The following is an 18,230-nucleotide window of genomic DNA, read 5'->3' as shown; positions in this document are numbered from 1 at the left end:
AAGATTGCCTGTCGCTCTGCACCTTGGGCATTCGTCAGTACTTCTCCACCCGAGATTGAACATTCTCCTGGGGGTATAGTATACTCTATGCAAGAGGAACAAGTGTGATACCTTCTGAGATGGGGAGATCGAAACCAATACCCCCCTCTTCAAGATCGCACTCCACTGTTCCGTGGTCATTTGACCTAAGTCTTTCTCCCATCCTGTCCTGCTCTTAATGGGGCCTGCCCTACTTATTGTTTTAGCTCCTAATCTAGAGTACAGCTCGGATATCAGGCCTTTAGTTGTTTTTGGAGAGGTTATTTTCAGGAGGGTGGGGGCTGGGGACCATACAATGGGTTGTAACCCAAACTGAGCTTGGATGGCGTGTCGGATCTGTAGATATCTGTAAAATGTTTTATTTGTTATATTAAATTCCTGTCGCAGGTCTGCGAAGGATTTCATCTGTTCTCCATTGTAAAGTTGGTTTAAACGGCTTATCCCTTGTCTCTCCCATTCTTTACATCTCTCGATGTCTTTTAATTCTCTTAAGTTTTGGTTGCACCAGAGGGGGGCGAATATTGTTATTCCCTTGTAGCCCATCAATGCTTTTGTTGTTTGCCACACTTTAAGGCTTAGTTTTATAGTTGGACATCTATGGACGAACGAACCAGCCTCAAGTGCCTCCACTATTGTCCTATGCGGTGCCCCAGTTAGCATCAATCTAGCGGAGTTTCCACCTCCCTCCAGTCCGCAATTCGCAAGCTGTTGTAGCTGTGAGGCTAGAAAGTATGTTTTCGGGTGAGGCACTGCCATACCCCCCTCTTTAGCTGGCAACTGCATGGTCTGGAGACAAATCCTAGCTTGTCCCTTCTTCCAGATTAACTCTCTGAAGAGGGATTCTATCTTTTTGAACTATTTTTGAGCTATCCAGACTGGGGAGTTATGGAGGATATAGAGTAACTGGGGTAACCATAGCATCTTTATCAGATTACATCGTCCTGCTATGGATAATGGTAGTCTACACCAGGCGTCTCTTTTATGTTCCCATTTAGACAAAAGAGGAATTAAGTTATTTTGGACAAAGCTATTAATGTCCCTCGTGATCCATATCCCGAGATATTTCATCGTAACTACTACTTTTAATTGAGGGATTCCATGAGGTATCTGGGCACCAAGGGGGTCGATTGGCAGTAGTGCTGACTTTTCCCAATTAATGACCAATCCGGAGCATAGCCCAAACTCGCCCACTACTTTGATCACATTTTTTAACGAGGTTTCGACGTCTCCCAAAAAGAAGAGGACATCGTCCGCAAACAGTGCGATCTTATCCTCAATAGTCTGTCTGTGGAACCCCTGTATATCTTTAGTTTTCCTAATTTTAATGGCTAATGGTTCCATCGCCAAAGCGAACAGTAGGGGAGAAAGGGGACAGCCCTGTCGCGTTCCTCTCTCTAGTTGAAAAATTTCTGAAAATTCGTTGTTGATTTTAATTTTTGCTCTTGGCTGATTGTATAACAACTTCACCCAACTCATGAACCTGGGGCCAAACCCAAATTTCTCTAGGACCTTCCATAGGTAGTCCCATTCCAGACTGTCGAAAGCCTTGGCAGCATCCAAGGCTAAGACGGCTCTAGAGCCCTCTCCCTCTGTTGGAATTTGCATATTCAGAAACACTCTCCTTATGTTGTTACTGGTTGACCTATTGGGGATAAAGCCAGATTGGTCAGGATGTATAAGTAATTGGATGTACCGGTTAAGGCGTGTGGCTAACACTTTGGCCAAGATCTTGGCATCAGTACATAGGAGTGAGATGGGGCGATACGATGAAGCCTCTCTTGGATCCTTCCCCTCCTTATGCAAGACAATGATAGTAGCTTCTGTCATAGAGGTGGGAAGTATTCCCTGAGTCAATGCCCAATTTAGTGTCTTTAAGAGTTCTGGTAGCAGGATATCCCCATATCTTTTATAGATCTCTATGGGCATCCCATCCGGGCCTGGTGACTTTTGAGTTGACATCCCCGCCACTGCATGTTTTAATTCTCCTAAAGTAATTGGCGCCTCCATGTTAATGTTTTCTTCCTCCGATAGGGTCGGGATGGGCAGTCCCTGGAAAAAATTTTCCAGTCCTTTAGTCTCCTCCCTTCTCTTAGAGCTATAAAGGGATACAAAGAATTCTCTAAAGGTATTTACTATCTCGGTTTTATCAAAGGAGATTTCACCGTTTGATAACTTAACTGCTGTAACAGTGGAGGGGGGGGAATTGGTTCTAATAAGCAGAGATAATAAACGCCCCACTCGCTCTCCCTCTCCAAACTGATTCTGTTTCTGGAATATTCGTTTTCCCTCTGTTCTTTTTAATATAGTCATTTTGTATATTTGTTGTTTTTCTAGCCATTCTTTTAAGCTATGAGAAGTTGGGGTTTCAATGTATCTCTTCTCTGCTTGTAGCAACTGTTTCCTTGTCTCACTCTCTCCCTCCCTGTTCTTCCTCTTAATCCCTGCTATCTTTTGGACTAGGAGGCCTCGAAGGTAGGCTTTTAGGGAGTCCCATACCACCCCCACTGATGCAGTTCCCTCATTTATCTGTACAAATTCTTTGAGAGCCAACATCACCATACTGTGTTCACTCATTAGTTCGAGCCAGTGAGGGCTAATTTTCCATTCTCTTGGGTACCATTTACCCCTAGTTTTTATTGTCAGCTCGATCGGCGAGTGATCAGAAACTCCTCGTGGGCCATATTCTATATTTATTACTAGTGATGTTGCCTCCTCGTTACCCAACGCCATGTCTATTCTGGATAAAGTGTGGTGAGTCTTCGAAAAACAGGAGTATTGACGTTCCTGCGGATAGCGCGTGCGCCAAATGTCACATAGCCCCACTTCATCCAAAAATAGCGCTAATCGGTCCTCTCCTTTTGTTTTAGGTCTATTTCCTGGCGGGATCCATCCTGGGTCCTATCTAAGGCTTCGTTAAAATCGCCTATAATAACTATCGGTATTCCTGGTTTGTCCAATGTAAACTCGATCAATTTATGCAAGACTTCAAATTTAAATGGGGGGGGGGGGGGAATATAAACACTAGCTATCACAAATAGTTTATTTTCGATTAAGCAGAATAAAAATATAAACCTTCCCAGATCATCTACCCTGCTCTCTCTACAGGAGAATACCAATCCTTTCCCCACCAGTATGCTCACTCCCCTAGAGTAGGATGAGTGATACGAGTGGTAAGTGGCCTGGAATTTTGGACCGCTCAACTGTGTAGCTGTACTTGCAGTTAAGTGTGTCTCCTGTAGACAGAGCAGACCGGCACCTCCCCCCCCCCCAACATGTCCAAAATAGTTGCTCTCTTGGTTGGGTCCCTCATTCCACGCACATTCAGGGATTTTATACAGAACGTCTTATCTACCATGTGTTATAGTTGAGTTTAGCAACCCTTGACCTTTGCCCAGTTTGTATCTTAGGGACAAAAAAGAGAAAGAAAGAGGAGGTCCCGGTAATAAAAGGAGAATGGAGAAGGCTCAAAAAACCACACATCAGTCAAAAAATTATATATACACTGGGAAAAAAAAAAAGAGCCAGAAAAAACACGTTCTTCCAGGAATAATGTGTTACTATACTATATAAAAAACCTCCCCGGGCATTACTTTAAACAAAAGTGAGAGTGTAATACGACTCCCCTGTTACTGAAGAAGCAGTAAAAGGAAGGGCAAACAAAGAAAACAACAAAAAAGAAAAAAAAAAGAAAAGAGGGAAAAAAACAACAAAAAAAAAAAAAATAGAAAAAGGGGGAAAAAAAAAAAGGGGGAGCCCGCAAAAAGCGTTACCCACTTCGCCATACCTTAAAACAGAAAAATAATGAAAACAATCTAAATAGGGAAATTGCAATTGTGAGTAGTGTCATCAAACGCTTAATAGTGGTGTGTAACCCAACCATTTCGAAGTGTTTATCCACTTCGCCATACCTCAAAAAAAGCAAAATAATAAAAATGATCTGAATAAGGGAATTGCAATTGTAAGTGGTGTCATCAAACGCTTAATAGTGGTGTGTAACCCAACCCTTCCTCCCCCCCTTCCCCCGGCCCACCCCAATGAATCCCTCCCTCCCATCCCCTCCCCCACTACACCACCCTCCCTCCCTTGGCTCTCCTGGGCCTCCCCTAGGGGCTCCACCTGTGGCCTCCACACTACACACCACTGTTGGGACCTCCCAACTACCATACCTCCCTATACAAACCGCAACCATACTACCCTCCGTCCCCCCACCCCCCCCGCCCCACCCCCTCCCTCTAACATCATTACAGTGTCTCTTACTTTCTCCCTTTTCCTCCTCCCATTTTGTGAAGTTTTAGTGCTATTTAATTATGTTTGAGGAGGGATTCCCTGTGTTTCAACTAGCCTATTTTCAGCTATTTACCATATTACTATTCATGTGCATATTTAAAAGTGCATTAAGTGACCAGAGAAAAAAAAAGTCCAGTTTCCTCTCTTTCTCCCCTTCACCTCTTCTCTATGGGTCATAGGTCTTTCTTATTGTCCTCAAGCCACTTTGCAGTACTTGTCGGAGAGTCAAAGAAAAAAGTTCCCCCCAATGCAGAGACTCGCAGGCGGGCTGGATAAAGCAAAGCATAAGTCCTTGTTTTTGAAGAGTTTTCTTAATTGGAATAAATTCAGCTCTGCGCCTCTGCAGATCGGGGGAAAAGTCCTGATACAGCGAGATTTTGGCCCCATTATATAAAATCTCCCCTTTTTCTCTAGCCTTCCGCAACAGAGTCACTTTGTCATTATAGTTAAATATTTTGACAAGGAGTGGTCTAGGGCACTCACTTGGCAGACGTGGTTTAAAAAGGGACCCGATGGGCACGTTCAATGCCAAAAAAGGGTGAGAAAGATGTGGCCCCAAAAGTCTCTCTAAACCAGTCCTCGAGAAATACAATGGGGTTGGCTCCCTCGCTCCGCTCCGGTATGCCAATAATTCTAACATTATTCCTGCGGTTACGGTTTTCCAGGTCATCGATCTTAGCGCCCTGCATGTCCATTTGTTTCTTTAACCCTAAGATTTCTTGTTTAAGCGGGAATAGGTCATCCTCGACTGTACTTAGTCTTTCCTCTAAGATAGAGGTTCTTTCTATGGTCTTGCTCAACCTGTCCCCCATTGAACATAAGTCCTCCTTGATACCTTTCAGTTGGGTCTCTAGGCCTGTTATTGAATCCTTGCAGGAGTTGATGGCATGTAGGAGATCTCTCAAAGTAGGTTCCCCCTCACTTACTGTTGTGCCCCCCTCCATGGTTACTGTGGGTAAACTGGCTGGTTTTATTACAGTGTTCGTTGCAGCGATTGCCGTGTACTCTTTTCCTCCCCCAGCCCCTTTGGTACTCACAGTTTTCGTGGGGGGTACTGCTGCAGGTTTTGTTGTAATCGTGCCCCTGCTTCTCCTGTCCAAGGGGTTTGCTGCTTGTGCCGTCTGTAGTTGGGTCCCCTTCACCGGAGACAGAGAGGTCCGGACAAAGCGATCGAGTTTTGCTGCGGCGGCTGCTGATATTACTGGTAATACTAATGCGTTTGCCTGGCTCTTTGCGGACCGTGTAGTTAGGGCTCCCACCTGTCCCTTGGACATATTAAGGAAAGAAGAATATGTACGGGAAGCAGCTCGCCCCCCACCACGGGCTACAGTTATGTCCGTCAAAAAAAATATAGACCTGGGGAGGAAAAAAATTAAATAAAATAAAGAAATACCAGCGCCAGGTGGTCAATAATGTGCAGGTAAAAAAAAAAAAAAAAAAGTTACTCCCAAGGTCTCGGAGGGATTTGCTTTCCTTTCTCTTTTTTTTTCCTTTCTTTTTCTTTCCGGATATCCAGGGGGAAAATACAGCAGCGGAACAATCATTCCATGTAAGGTTTATCCTTAGTAGCGGCTGTTCATTAAACACACACTAAGGTGGGCTTTTGGTAATACTGCTCTTTTCAACATTATACAGTATATTGCAATGCATTATTATGATCATTAAAGGTCATTCATTTTCAAATGGGAGCATTTTCACTTAGATGGAGGGGAACGAGAGGTAGAGAGCTGTATAAACAATTAAGCAAAAATAGGCAAGAAGGACAGTGTATCACCTGGATCTTTAAGTGCTTTTTTTCTGCCTAACTCTCCTGGAAGGAAGCGGATATAACCCTAAGGTCAAAGGCTGCTGTGTCCGTCCATGAACTCAGAGAAATGGATTTTACGGTGAGTACAAAAATCCTATTTTTTACAAGCCGAAATACGATTGTGTGTACGTGGCATAAGACTTCATCTGGAATATGCAGTTGAGTTTTGGGCACCAGTTCTCAAAAAGGATGTCGGAACTGGAGAAAGTTCAGCGAAGGGAAACCAAACTGATAAGAGGCATGGAGGAGCTCAGCTACGAGGAAAGATTAGAGGAACTAAATCTGAGAAGAGGAGATTAAGGGGGGATATGATCAACATGTACAAATACATAGGTGGTCCATATAGTGAACTTGGTGTTAAGTTATTCACTTTACCCACCTAGAGATCAGCCGCCGCAGTTGTACTGCAGCAGGTTGACTCTCCTGGGTGAATCCCCATCATTGTATGCTGCCCGCTAGGGGGCCTAAACTGATGAAGAAATAATTTTTTAAATTTTTTTGGGCTATTTATTATAGCAAAAATTAAAAAATATTGTTATTTTTTTTCAACGTTTTTTTTGTTTATTTTTTTGTTTATAGGGCATAATAAAAATTGAGGTGATCAAATACCACCAAAGAAAGATCTATTTGTGGGGAAAAAAAGGACATACATTTTGTTTGGGTACAGCTTTGCACGACCGCGCAATTGTCAGTTAACCTTCTTCCTGGCGGTATAATTATGTCAGATTTTTGCTTCTCAAAGCGGTACATTGTTTTGCATGGAAATTAGGTGTTTTAGGCCTGTAATTCTTAGGAATGACTCACTTAAATCTGTCCAAGCAAGAGTATAGTATGATAATGTTTGAAACACAAAATCATGAAATGTAATATAATAAATAACTATAAATAATTATAACAAATAATAATATATTAATAACAACATTTATTTAACAGTGTAATCAAATAAAAAACACTGGCCCAGATTCACAGAGATCGGCGTATCTCTGTGCCGGCGTAACGTATCTCATTTACGTTACGCCGCCGCAAGTTTTTCAGGCAAGTGCTTTATTCACAAAGCACTTGCATGTAAAGTTGCGGCGGCGTAGCGGAAATCACCCGGCGGAATTCAAATTCGGCGGGTAGGGGGCGTGTATCATTTAAATGATGTGCGTCCCCGCACCGAACGAACTGCCCATGCGCCGTCCCTAAAATATCCCAGCATGCATTGCTCTAAATGACGTCGCAAGGACGTCATTGGTTTTGACGTGAGCGTAAATTACGTCCAGCACCAAATTTTCGACGCGGGAACGATGGCCATACTTTACATTGACTGCGCCTCATAGACCCAGGGGCAACTTTACGCCGGAAAAAGCCTAACATAAACGTCGTGACTTTACTGCGTCGGCCGCGCGTACGTTTGGGAATTCGCGTATCTAGCTAATTTGCATACTCTACGGGGAAATCGACTGGAGCGCCACCTAGCGGGCAAAAAAAAAATTGCAGTTAAGATCCGACGGCGTAAGAGACTTACGCCTGTCGGATCTACTAAATATCTATGCGTAACTGATTCTATGAATCAGTCGCATAGATACGACGGCGCAAGGCAGAGATACGACGGCGTTTCTGGAGATGCGCCATCGTATCTCTTCTGTGAACCTGGGCCACTGAAATTTGCTAAGTTGCAGAATTGTCGCTGTCGTTACTTTCAGTGTTTGAATCTCCCCATAAGTCACTATCGTTCAATTCTGCAAGTGATTCCAATTTACTAATCGCTGTTTTTTAGCTGGTCTAGAACCCCTTTTGATGTAAAGGGACGCTTTTTAGTTGCCATGGACAATCTCAAGTTTCCAGGCAGAAAGAACAGTATATATAATATAAAACTGCAGGCAGGGCACTGGACACAGCATTGGGGACAAAAGGGATGTGAAATAATTTGATACAGTAATGTAATCTGTAAGAGAGCGGAGTACACAGCCTGTGGACACAGCGGAAGGACATCTCAGGATCCTGGGGACAAGGTAAGCAACTTCCTCAGGATACTGCAGTGCAATTCCGAGTGTGGCTCGGGGTTATCGTTTTCTGTAATGAAAATTCACCCCGAGCCTCACTCAGGATTGCCGCCAGGAAGGTTAAAGCGAACATTGCCATATCGCAAAAAATGGCCTGGTCATTAAGGGGGCAAATCCTTTTGGTCCTTAAGTGGCTCACATGCCAGATCAGCTAGAGAGGGGATCACAGGTTCACGCCACGCTCTGGCAATAACTGAACGTGCAGCTGTCAGCACATGGCGGATTAAGCTGTTCTTGATTTGTTTGTATGACCCCGGAATCATAGATAGGACTGTTAAGCGGGGTTCATTGGGATATTTGTCACCTACAAGTTTGTGATATAGTTTGAGAACCGTGTCCCAAAAGGGGGTGACATGTGGGCACATTTACACCACGTAGATACGTCCTTTAATATTTAACGTTCAGTGTTTAGGGCTCGACCCACATCACACTTGTCATTTTATTCCATATATTCCTTTGCTGTCCATAGATTTATGTTAATGAAATTTTTCTTTATATTTCTTTTAGATGCAATGGATTAGTTTATATGACAAGTGTTGTTGGTAGTAATTATAACAACTTTATTATATTAATTTATACAAATTTTAGCAACTTATTATATTATGTTATGTTTTTGTTTATAAATAATTTCTCTTCATGCATACTCGTCATGCTTGTCGGGGTTTGCCCATATTACATCATGGGCATGACTATATTATACAAACATTGAACATATTTGTCTGCACATAAATAAATAAACAAATATTTAATTTAATTTATTGCACTACATGGGTCCGGTCTTAATTTTAAATTGTATTTTTAATTTGATTTAATCTAATTCCTTTTAATTTATTTCACTTAATGTTGGACCATGTTTTTATAACTATATAAATACACGTTTATATTCATATATTTATTGCAGTTTTTGCGCACTTGCATATCAACAATTCATTGTTGTTATGTTTTATTTCCAACACAGATCAGCACCGTATTTATAAACAACTCCACATTCACACATAGTCTTCACATTTTATTACCACAATATCATTCATATCGGTTTACATTTATATTTATTTAATAGCACTTTACCTTTGCAGTATATTTATATATATTTATTCATTTATTGCATTTCTTTGTATGTTTTCACATACACTTATAAAGTCTATATCATAAAATGTGTTTTAGGTTAGAATGTCACATACACATGTGTGTTTTTGTTTTTGATTGTGCAGATGCTGTTCTGACCATGGGTTGTGTCAGTTTCAATCAGGTATCTAATTTTCTAATGCTGTGCAGACCAGCTTTAATTGGTTTGAATGCATTCAAAGTTTTCTATTTAAATCCTTTCAGATCCTCACACAACCCAGCTATGACTAAGCATCTATCCATGATGTGAAACATGTTAGCTTTTTTGTCCCCTTTTTCCACTTTCTACCATTGATTGCAGTGTTGCATGAATTTTTGGATGTTATACAGCTTTGGATTTTATCCTTTGTTCATTTTGTTTCAATAAATCGCCTATCAGAGTGCGGCAGTCCAGGAACATTTCTTTTTTCCACCCCAAATGTGTGTCATGTTCCCTGGGGCCTGCAAACATCTCCAACATATGTCAGAGACATTAGGATCAAACTTATCCACCTTGGAGAAAATACAGTAATTCTGTTCTTGGGCATGAGATGAGATAGATAATTTAAAAGAGCGCCAGTGTTTTGCCCTACGGTGAGTTTGGATAGGAGACTTGAATCAGCAACTGATATATCAGGGATAGCGAATGCTCTGGTCTGTCCGACTGGGAAAGCAATGACTCAAAAGCTGTCTGTGGTCTAGTCATATTGTCAACGTTTGGTATTTTGTGCATAAAGTGTGTTAATTGAGTGTGTTCAAGCCAAGCAATAGAAGGGTTGTGGCAAGATGAGAGCATGTCTGATAGGGGAATCGGTTGTCCAGCGCGAAGCGTATGACTCAACAGAGCAGCCTCTGATTTTTGCCACATAAGAAATTTAGATTTAGCACAAGTCGGAGGGAAAGAGTTGATATCAAATAATGGAGTCAAGGGGCTGGGTCTTGAGGATAATAAACCTTTGTGGAGGTAGTTGTCCCAAATTCGCAGCGTAGTGGAAGTCACAAGGGGCAATAGGTCCACAGGGGGTCTGTGTGTCGGGTGTGTCCATGGAAGGGACGTGAGGTTGGGAGATATTCGGTCATTTTCTAATGACGTCCATAATTTAGTGGAGGAACCATGGTACCAATCAAATATTCTGATCAACGATGCAGCGTGAAAGTACAGTTGTAGGTCAGGGAGGGCAACACCCCCTCTACTTTTAGGTAAAGTTAAAACGCTAAACCCCTGTTTTTAATGCATACTGTTAGACAGGTTAATTCAGTTGGTCGCAGACTGGTTGGTAAATTAAGCTTGGAAATTCTTTGGTTTTATTTGAAACCCAGCACATTGCACAATGGCAGCAAAGGTGTCAGTGCATTGTCTGACCAATATGGCAACAATACAAAAAAAGGTCACTGCCCCCAACTATAATTGGTCTTCACAGCAAGGATACTGTTAGACAGGTTAATTTGGTTGGTCGCAGGCTGGTTGGTAAGTTGAGCTTGGAAATTCTTTGGTTTTATTTGACATGTTTGCCCTTCCAGTGCTCCTTGCTGTGAAGACAAGTTATAGGTGGGGGAGTGACCTTATTCATCACAGAGAACAAGGGGGCACTCTTTACGTCTAGAGGAAAAAGGATTTCATCTCCAAATCTGGAAAGGTTTCTTCACAGTAAGAGCTGTGAAAATGTGGATTAGACTCCCTTCAGAGGTGGTTCTGGCAAGCTCAGTAGATTGCTTTAAAAAAGGCCTGGATTCTTTCATAAATGTACATAATATAACAGGGTACTAACATTTTATAGTTAAAGTTGATCCAGGGAAAATCCGATTGCCTCTCGGGGATCATTTTTCCCCCTGCTGTAGACTGGGAGGCAATATTGGCTTAGATAAACACAGAATAGAAATGAGGATTCTTCAAAAAGATTGTTTGTGAATTCACGGCAAAAGTATATGCCCATGGGCAATAGGTTTATATGGCTCACGGCCAAAGTTAAAAAAGCTATAATCAATAGGAAAAGAGCTTTTAAAAAATATAAAAATGAAGGAACACTATTGTCGTTTTCAAAGTTACAAAGAATATAACAGAATATGTAAGGACGCAAAAATGCAAAACAAACGACAGATTGCAAAAGATAGTAGGACAAACACCCAAAAATTCATCAAATATATTAAGTGTAAAAAAGTCAGGTCTGAGCATATAGGCCCTTTAAAAAATAATCTAGAGTGGGTGACTGGGGACAAAGAGAAGGCAAATTTACTAAATACTTTCTTCAGTTCTGTGTATACAAAGAAGCAATTGGGGGCTCATGGCCATAATGGGGATGGTATTGACAAAGCCCCAAATGATCCACGTATTGGTTAGTTCAACACAGGAAATTGCAAAGGCATTCAGAGATTATTATACTAGTCTATATAAGATAGAGGGTCAATTATCTTCTCCAAATTCACCTGGTGGAGGGGAGGCGGCTAGGCATTATATAACGGCTTCAGGAATGCCCAGACTGCCCAGGCTCAGGGGACTTGGATGGTCCAATTACAAGAGAAGAATTTTCAGAAGCCCTTAAATTGTTAAAACCAGGCAAGGTCCCTGGCCCTGATGGGTATACTTTGCTCTATTATAAGATTTTTTCTGAAAAATTGGCACCCAGATTCCTGACCGTCTTCAATTCAATACATAAAGGGCAAATGCTGGCCGTGGAGACCTTAATGGCCCACATAACAGTAATCCCCAAGGAGGGGAAAGACCCATCCTAATGCTCTAGCTATCACCCAATCTCACTGCTAAACGTGGATCTCAAGATTCTTACAAAAATACTGATGAACAGACTATTGCCTAATACATAAAGATCAAGTTGGGTTTACCCCAGATAGAGACGGTAGAGAAATTATGCAACCTGTCCTAAGCGCTATACATTTTTCTCAACATCATCAAAAACCCTTAGTGCTTACATCTACTGTATGTATGGCTGAAAAAGCATTCGATAGAGTAGACTGGACAATCCTGACCGCTATAATACAATACATAGGATTGAGAAAGGGAAGGCAGAATTGGATTACAAGCTTATACTCTTCTCCAAAAACAAGGGTCAAGATAAATGACATAATGTCTGAACCCTTTTCCATATGAAATGGAACGCTGCAGGGATGCCCACTATCACCTATTATCGTTATTGTTACACTGGAGCCCTTTTTAAGAACTATATGGGCCAATACAGATATTAAGGGCATCCCAGTAAATGGAGAAGAGCATAAACTTACCGCATATGCGGACGATTTGTTATTTTTTATAACTTCACCAGTAATTTTCCTCCTATCACTAATATCGGAGTTACGCAGATATGGAGGGATGTCTAACTTTAAGGTAAACTATAGTAAACTAGAGGCGATAGGAGTGGAGATAAATACATTTCAACAACAACAGCTATCTACTCACTTTGTATTTAGATGGACAGACTCCCATATATATTATCTAGGGACTAAAATACAGAATAAATTAAACAGAGTATTTGAACTCAATTTTTCCCCATTGGCACGTCAGATTAAACTAGATTTGCAAGGAACAAGGAAGTCTTCACATGGTTCGGCAGAATTAACATTATAAAAATGAACGTAATCCCAAGACCATTATATCTACTACAGACCTTACCTATCAAGATCCCTTCAGGATTTCTGAGGGATCTGAGATCCAGGTTTGCGAGGTTCATATGGGCTGGAAAACGAGCAAGAGTTCGTACAGACATTCTGACTTTACCAAAAGAAAAAGGAGGGGTGGGATTTCCTGACCCTGTTGGTTACCACTAAGCATCAGACCTAACAAGGGTATTGGACTGGTGTGTATTTCAAAAGGAAAAGCCATGGATACGCATGGAACAAGTAATATCTGATATACCCTTGGAAGGGATGGTATGGTGCTTGGAGTCAGATATACCACATGCGGTGAGAAGGCACCCCATGGTGGGTGCAACTATCCGATCTGTTAAAGGATATTTAAAAAAAACTGACATATCGACATATCCGAGTCCGATAATCTCAATCGTGGGCAACCCAGGATTTGAGCCAGGCCTCACAGACCGGGGCTTTATTAACTTAATGCGACGGGGTAGTAGTAGGCTTGTGCATTTTTCGATAAACAACCACATGATGTCTAGCGGGGAGATGGAACGCGTGTTCTCAGGAGAACTAGACCCATTTAGGCGAATACAGCTTAATGCTTTCCTTCGATCACTAGCATTGCGATTGACAGTAGTACGCACACCATCTAAGTTTAAGCATATATGCTTAAAGGGGGAACCAATGAGACACTCACTATCATTTTTGTACGCCTTACTGATTGAATTGAAAGCCCCACTTGGGGGTTACATTATCTGAGGCACAGAAAAATAAGATTTGCACACTTACACACAAGGCTTCAATAGCAACTAGATATCAAGAGGTGGGTACAACATTTTGAGTAGGTGGTACAGAACCCCAGTAGTATTAAATTGGATGTTTCCACAAGTGTTGAACCTTTTCTGGCAATGTCAAGGTGTGGAGGGCACTCTGATGCATATATTCTAGGAGTGTCCCCGGGACTAAAGGAATTCTGGAAAATGCATTCTTAAACAGTTAAAGAAATCACTGATGTGTCTCTTGGAGAGAATCCAGCGTTTTTTTTACTGCATGATACTCCCATTATCGATTGAAAAATATAAAGAGTCGCTGCTGAGGCATTTGCTTACGATAGTGAAAGCTTGTATTCTGGCTTTGTGCATAAGTACGGATGCCCCAACCAGATCACAATGGTTTGCGAGAATAACGGTAGTCCAACAAATGGAAAATCTCACTATAATGCTGAGAGAGCAAGAGGATAAATATCGGGAAATCTGGACTCCCTATATTATAAATAGAGAACAATACCTTTAAGGAATAAATAATATTTAGATGTGCAATGTGGGGGAGCATCCGGGGGAGGGGGGAATGTTGGTGGGGAGGGGTATGGGGGGGGGTGTCCCCTTTTTTTTTTTCTCTCTCTCTCTTCTCTCTCTTCCTTGATCCCTTTCTTGTCTCTCTCTATTTTCTACTTCTGAATGAATGCCTGCTAATTAAAATTAATTAATTCCCTTTTTTTAATTGTTTTATTTATCTATCTATTTTTTCTTTCTTGTTTGCTGTTCTGATTTGTTACTTTGGTATATAGGAAAACCAGGGCGTGGCCTGGGTTAACGAAAATGCAACAAGGGTAGAGGTTAGACGTTTTTTAGGTAGATTAATAGGAAAGTATATGTAAATGAAAAGTCAGTTAATGCAAAATTTATAAGATGTGACCATGAGGAATGGTAATCGAGATTTGTCAAGATAATGCTATGTGCAAAATAGTGGATGTGTTGTACTGATGTAGTTATATGCAAAACTGTCCTACTATCTGTGTGAAAAAATAAAGAATTTGATATATATATATATATATATATATAATATATATATATCAATCAATTATGTAGAATCAAACCCTAAGGTCCTATTTTACCATAAATCATCAGATGCCAAACAACAGAAACAAATCAAACAATAATAAACCAAGAATAAAGGATGAAAAAAAGGGAAAAATTGTATGTATGTGTGTGTATATATATATATATATATATATATATATATATATATAAGTCCCAGTGGTTGTTTTTAATGCTATTCAGCTGTTTCCTTATGTGCTCAATTCCCCATCCATGACTAAGTGCAGCTATTTTATTCACAAACTTGTGCAGATAGTGTTTTCTGCAATACAAAGCCGCTCTAGCGGCGTTAAATCAGTCTTAGATCATATTGGCTGGGGTAATTGCTCAACAAATGCCTCAACTAGATATACCGCCATTCATTTATCAGTCTAAATTCCGGTTTGTGTTTCAACTCATGAAATGGTAACATTGTTCCCCTGCTAATTATGTCTCTTAGTTGTGCATTCTCACTTTTTATCCAATTACCACCTAGTGCCTTTTTACCGGGTGGAAAATAATCATTATCTTTCAATGAAATTAAAAGTGTATTAAAGCACCCATTACTTTTTTTATGAGTTACGTCCCAAATTTTCAGTGCATTTAAAGGAGTTGTAAAGGTAAAAAAATGTTTCCCTAAATAGCTTTCTTTACCTTAGTGCAGTCCTCCTTCACTTACCTCATCCTTCGATTTTGCTTTTAAATGTCCTTATTTCTTCTGAGAAATCCTCATTTCCTGTTCTTCTGTCTGTAACTACACACAGGGGCTGATTTACCAAAGCCTTTACTCCATGACTCATGGAGTAAAAGCAGGAGTAGCAGCCGTTTGGTCATTTACTAAAGAAATACGCTGCTAGTGCAGTGTATTTCCCTAGTTACTAATGTGCTCCGTGCGCCCAGGAGAGGGTGCATTGTGCACCTGATAGACCTGGCGCACGGCACATTGAAATGTAAATTGCGGGGGTTTGGGTGGGAGTTTATTAGGGGGGGAGGTGGGGGGATGCAGGGGAAGTGAAGTGACATGTGTTTGAATGTGTTTGGCGGGCCGAATTGAAAGTGAAAGTGTTTTTTGAAAACAGATCCCCGTACGCTTGCACAGTGCGCCTGAACCTCGGGAGGTTCATTTGCATACTGGGCATGCGTAGAGAGAAATTTCGGAGCTTCCCGTGTGCCGTGTCAGTACGCCGTGAAAATCTTGGTAAATACCAAGCGGCGTAACCGTGATTGCACGGGAATCTCCGAGCTGTTTTCAGCCATGAAGGGGAACTCCGCGCCAAATTTCAAACTTGAAATCGGCGCGGGTCCCCCTCCAGGGCTACATTAGGCTCTTAGGCTTGGTCCTGAACGTGAGTGGTTAAACCCGCGCCGATTCGGAGCGGGGTTCCCCCCCAAGATCCAAACCAAGCCCTCATCCCAAGCATGCAGTCTGGCCCGGACAGGAATGGGGGTGGGGACGAGCGAGCGCCCCCCTCCCCTCCTGAGCCGTACCAGACCACATGACCTCAACATGGGGGAGTGTGTGCTGTGGGGGAGGGGGGCACTGCCCCCCCACCCCACAGCACTCTTGCCCCCATGTCGATAGGGACGAGAGCCTCTTCCCGACAACCCTTGCTATTGGTTGTCGGGGTATGCGGGCGGGGCTAATCGGAATCTGCGAGCTCCCTTTAATAAGGGGGCCCCCAGATGCCGGCCCCCCACCCTATGTGAATGAGTATGGGGTACATCGTACCTCTACCCATTCACCTGGGGGAAATGTAAAGTTAAATAAAACACCACACAGAATAAAATATTTTATTAATCAGCTCCGGAGCCCCCCCTTTCTTCTTTAGCTCTTTCACAAGGGGGGGTTTCTTCTCTCCCGATCTTCTGCCGGGACCCTGGGCTTCGGTGATTTCTGCTGGGGGAGGGCGCCATCCCTCGGTCCTCTCCGGAGCCTTCCGCCGGGGGCCCCCACCCCATTTAAGCTCTTTTACATTAGGGGGGGCCATCCGGACTTCGGCGACTTCTGCCGGGGGATGGTGCCTATCCCCCGGTCTTTCCGGTGCCTTCCGCCAGGGTTCCGGTCTTCTTGGTCTTCTGCCGGGGGTGCGCCAACTCCCCGGTCTTTTCTCTGCTCCCTCTTCTGCCTGGCTCCCCCGCGGAGCCAGGGCTTTCTTCCGTCTTCTTTCTTCTCTCTTCCTTCTTCTGCCTGTCTCCTCCGGGAGCACAGGGCTTGTCTGCGCTGTCCTCTCCCTTCTCTCCCTTCTCTTCCATTGGATGTTGACACGACGAGGTTCCGCGCTGACATGCCGTGTCAGCGGCGTGCATCGACTTATATAGGGCAATGCCACCATGTGACCTCAACCCATGTGACATCACATTCCCTGGGCATGATGGGAATGTGATGTCACATGGGTTGAGGTCACATGGTGGCATTGCCCTATATAAGTCGATGCCCGCTGCTCAGACGGCATTCGAGCGTGGAACCTCGTCGTGTCAACATCGAATGGAAGAGAAGGGAGAGGACAGCGCAGACAAGCCCTGTGCTCCCGGAGGAGCCAGGCAGAAGCGGAAGGCACCGCAGAAGCCCGGAGGGTGGCGCCCTCCGGCGGAAGAAAGCCCTGTGCTCCGCGGAGGAGACAGGCAGAAGCGGAAGGCATCGCAGAAGCCCGCGGGTGTCGCCCCCCGGCGGAAAACACCGTGAAAGACGGCGCTGAAGACGGGGGGTGCAGGTGCACCCCCCGCAGAAACCGACGAAGCCCGGGACCCTCCCCCAAAGGCAAGGAGCCTCACTGGTGAAGGGGGTCCCGGTGAAAGACGGCGCTGAAGACGGGGGGGTGCAGGTGCACCCCCCCCCCCCCGCAGAAACCGACGAAGCCCGGGACCCTCCCCCAAAGGCAAGGAGCCTCACTGGTGAAGGGGGTCCCGGTGAAAGAAGGCGGGGTGCAGGTGCACCCCCCCCGCAGAAACCGACGAAGCCCGGGACCCTCCCCCAAAGGCAAGGAGCCTCACTGGTGAAGGGGGTCCCGGTGAAAGACGGCGCTGAAGACGGGGGGGTGGGGTAGGTGAACCCCCCCGCAGAAAGCGACGGAGCCCTCCCCCATAGGCAGGAGCCTCATGGTGAAGGGGGCTCCGGCAGAAGACGGCGAAGCCCGGGGCCTAATGGGGTGGTGGTGGGGGGCCCCGGCAGAAGACCCCCGGCAGACTAATAAATTAATTTATTAATGTGTGTTGTGTTTTATTTCTTTACATTTTTTTCCCCAGGTGAATGGGTAGGGGTACAATGTACCCCATACTCCTTCACATAGGGTGGGGGGCCGGAATCTGGGGGCCACCTTATTAAAGGGGCCTCTCAGATTCTGATAAGCCCCCCGCCCGCATACCCCGACAACCACGGCCAGGGTTGTCGGGAAGAGGCTCTTGTCCCTATCGACATGGGGACAAGAGTGCTTTGGGGTGGGGGGGCAGTGCCCCCCTCCCCCACAGCACACACTCCCCCATGTTGAGGGCATGCGGTCTGGTACG

Source organism: Rana temporaria, chromosome 1, assembly GCF_905171775.1.
Source record: "Rana temporaria chromosome 1, aRanTem1.1, whole genome shotgun sequence".
NCBI lineage: Eukaryota > Metazoa > Chordata > Amphibia > Anura > Ranidae > Rana > Rana temporaria.
The sequence above is the reverse complement of the archived record's forward strand: the minus strand, read 5'-3'. Positions refer to the sequence as shown.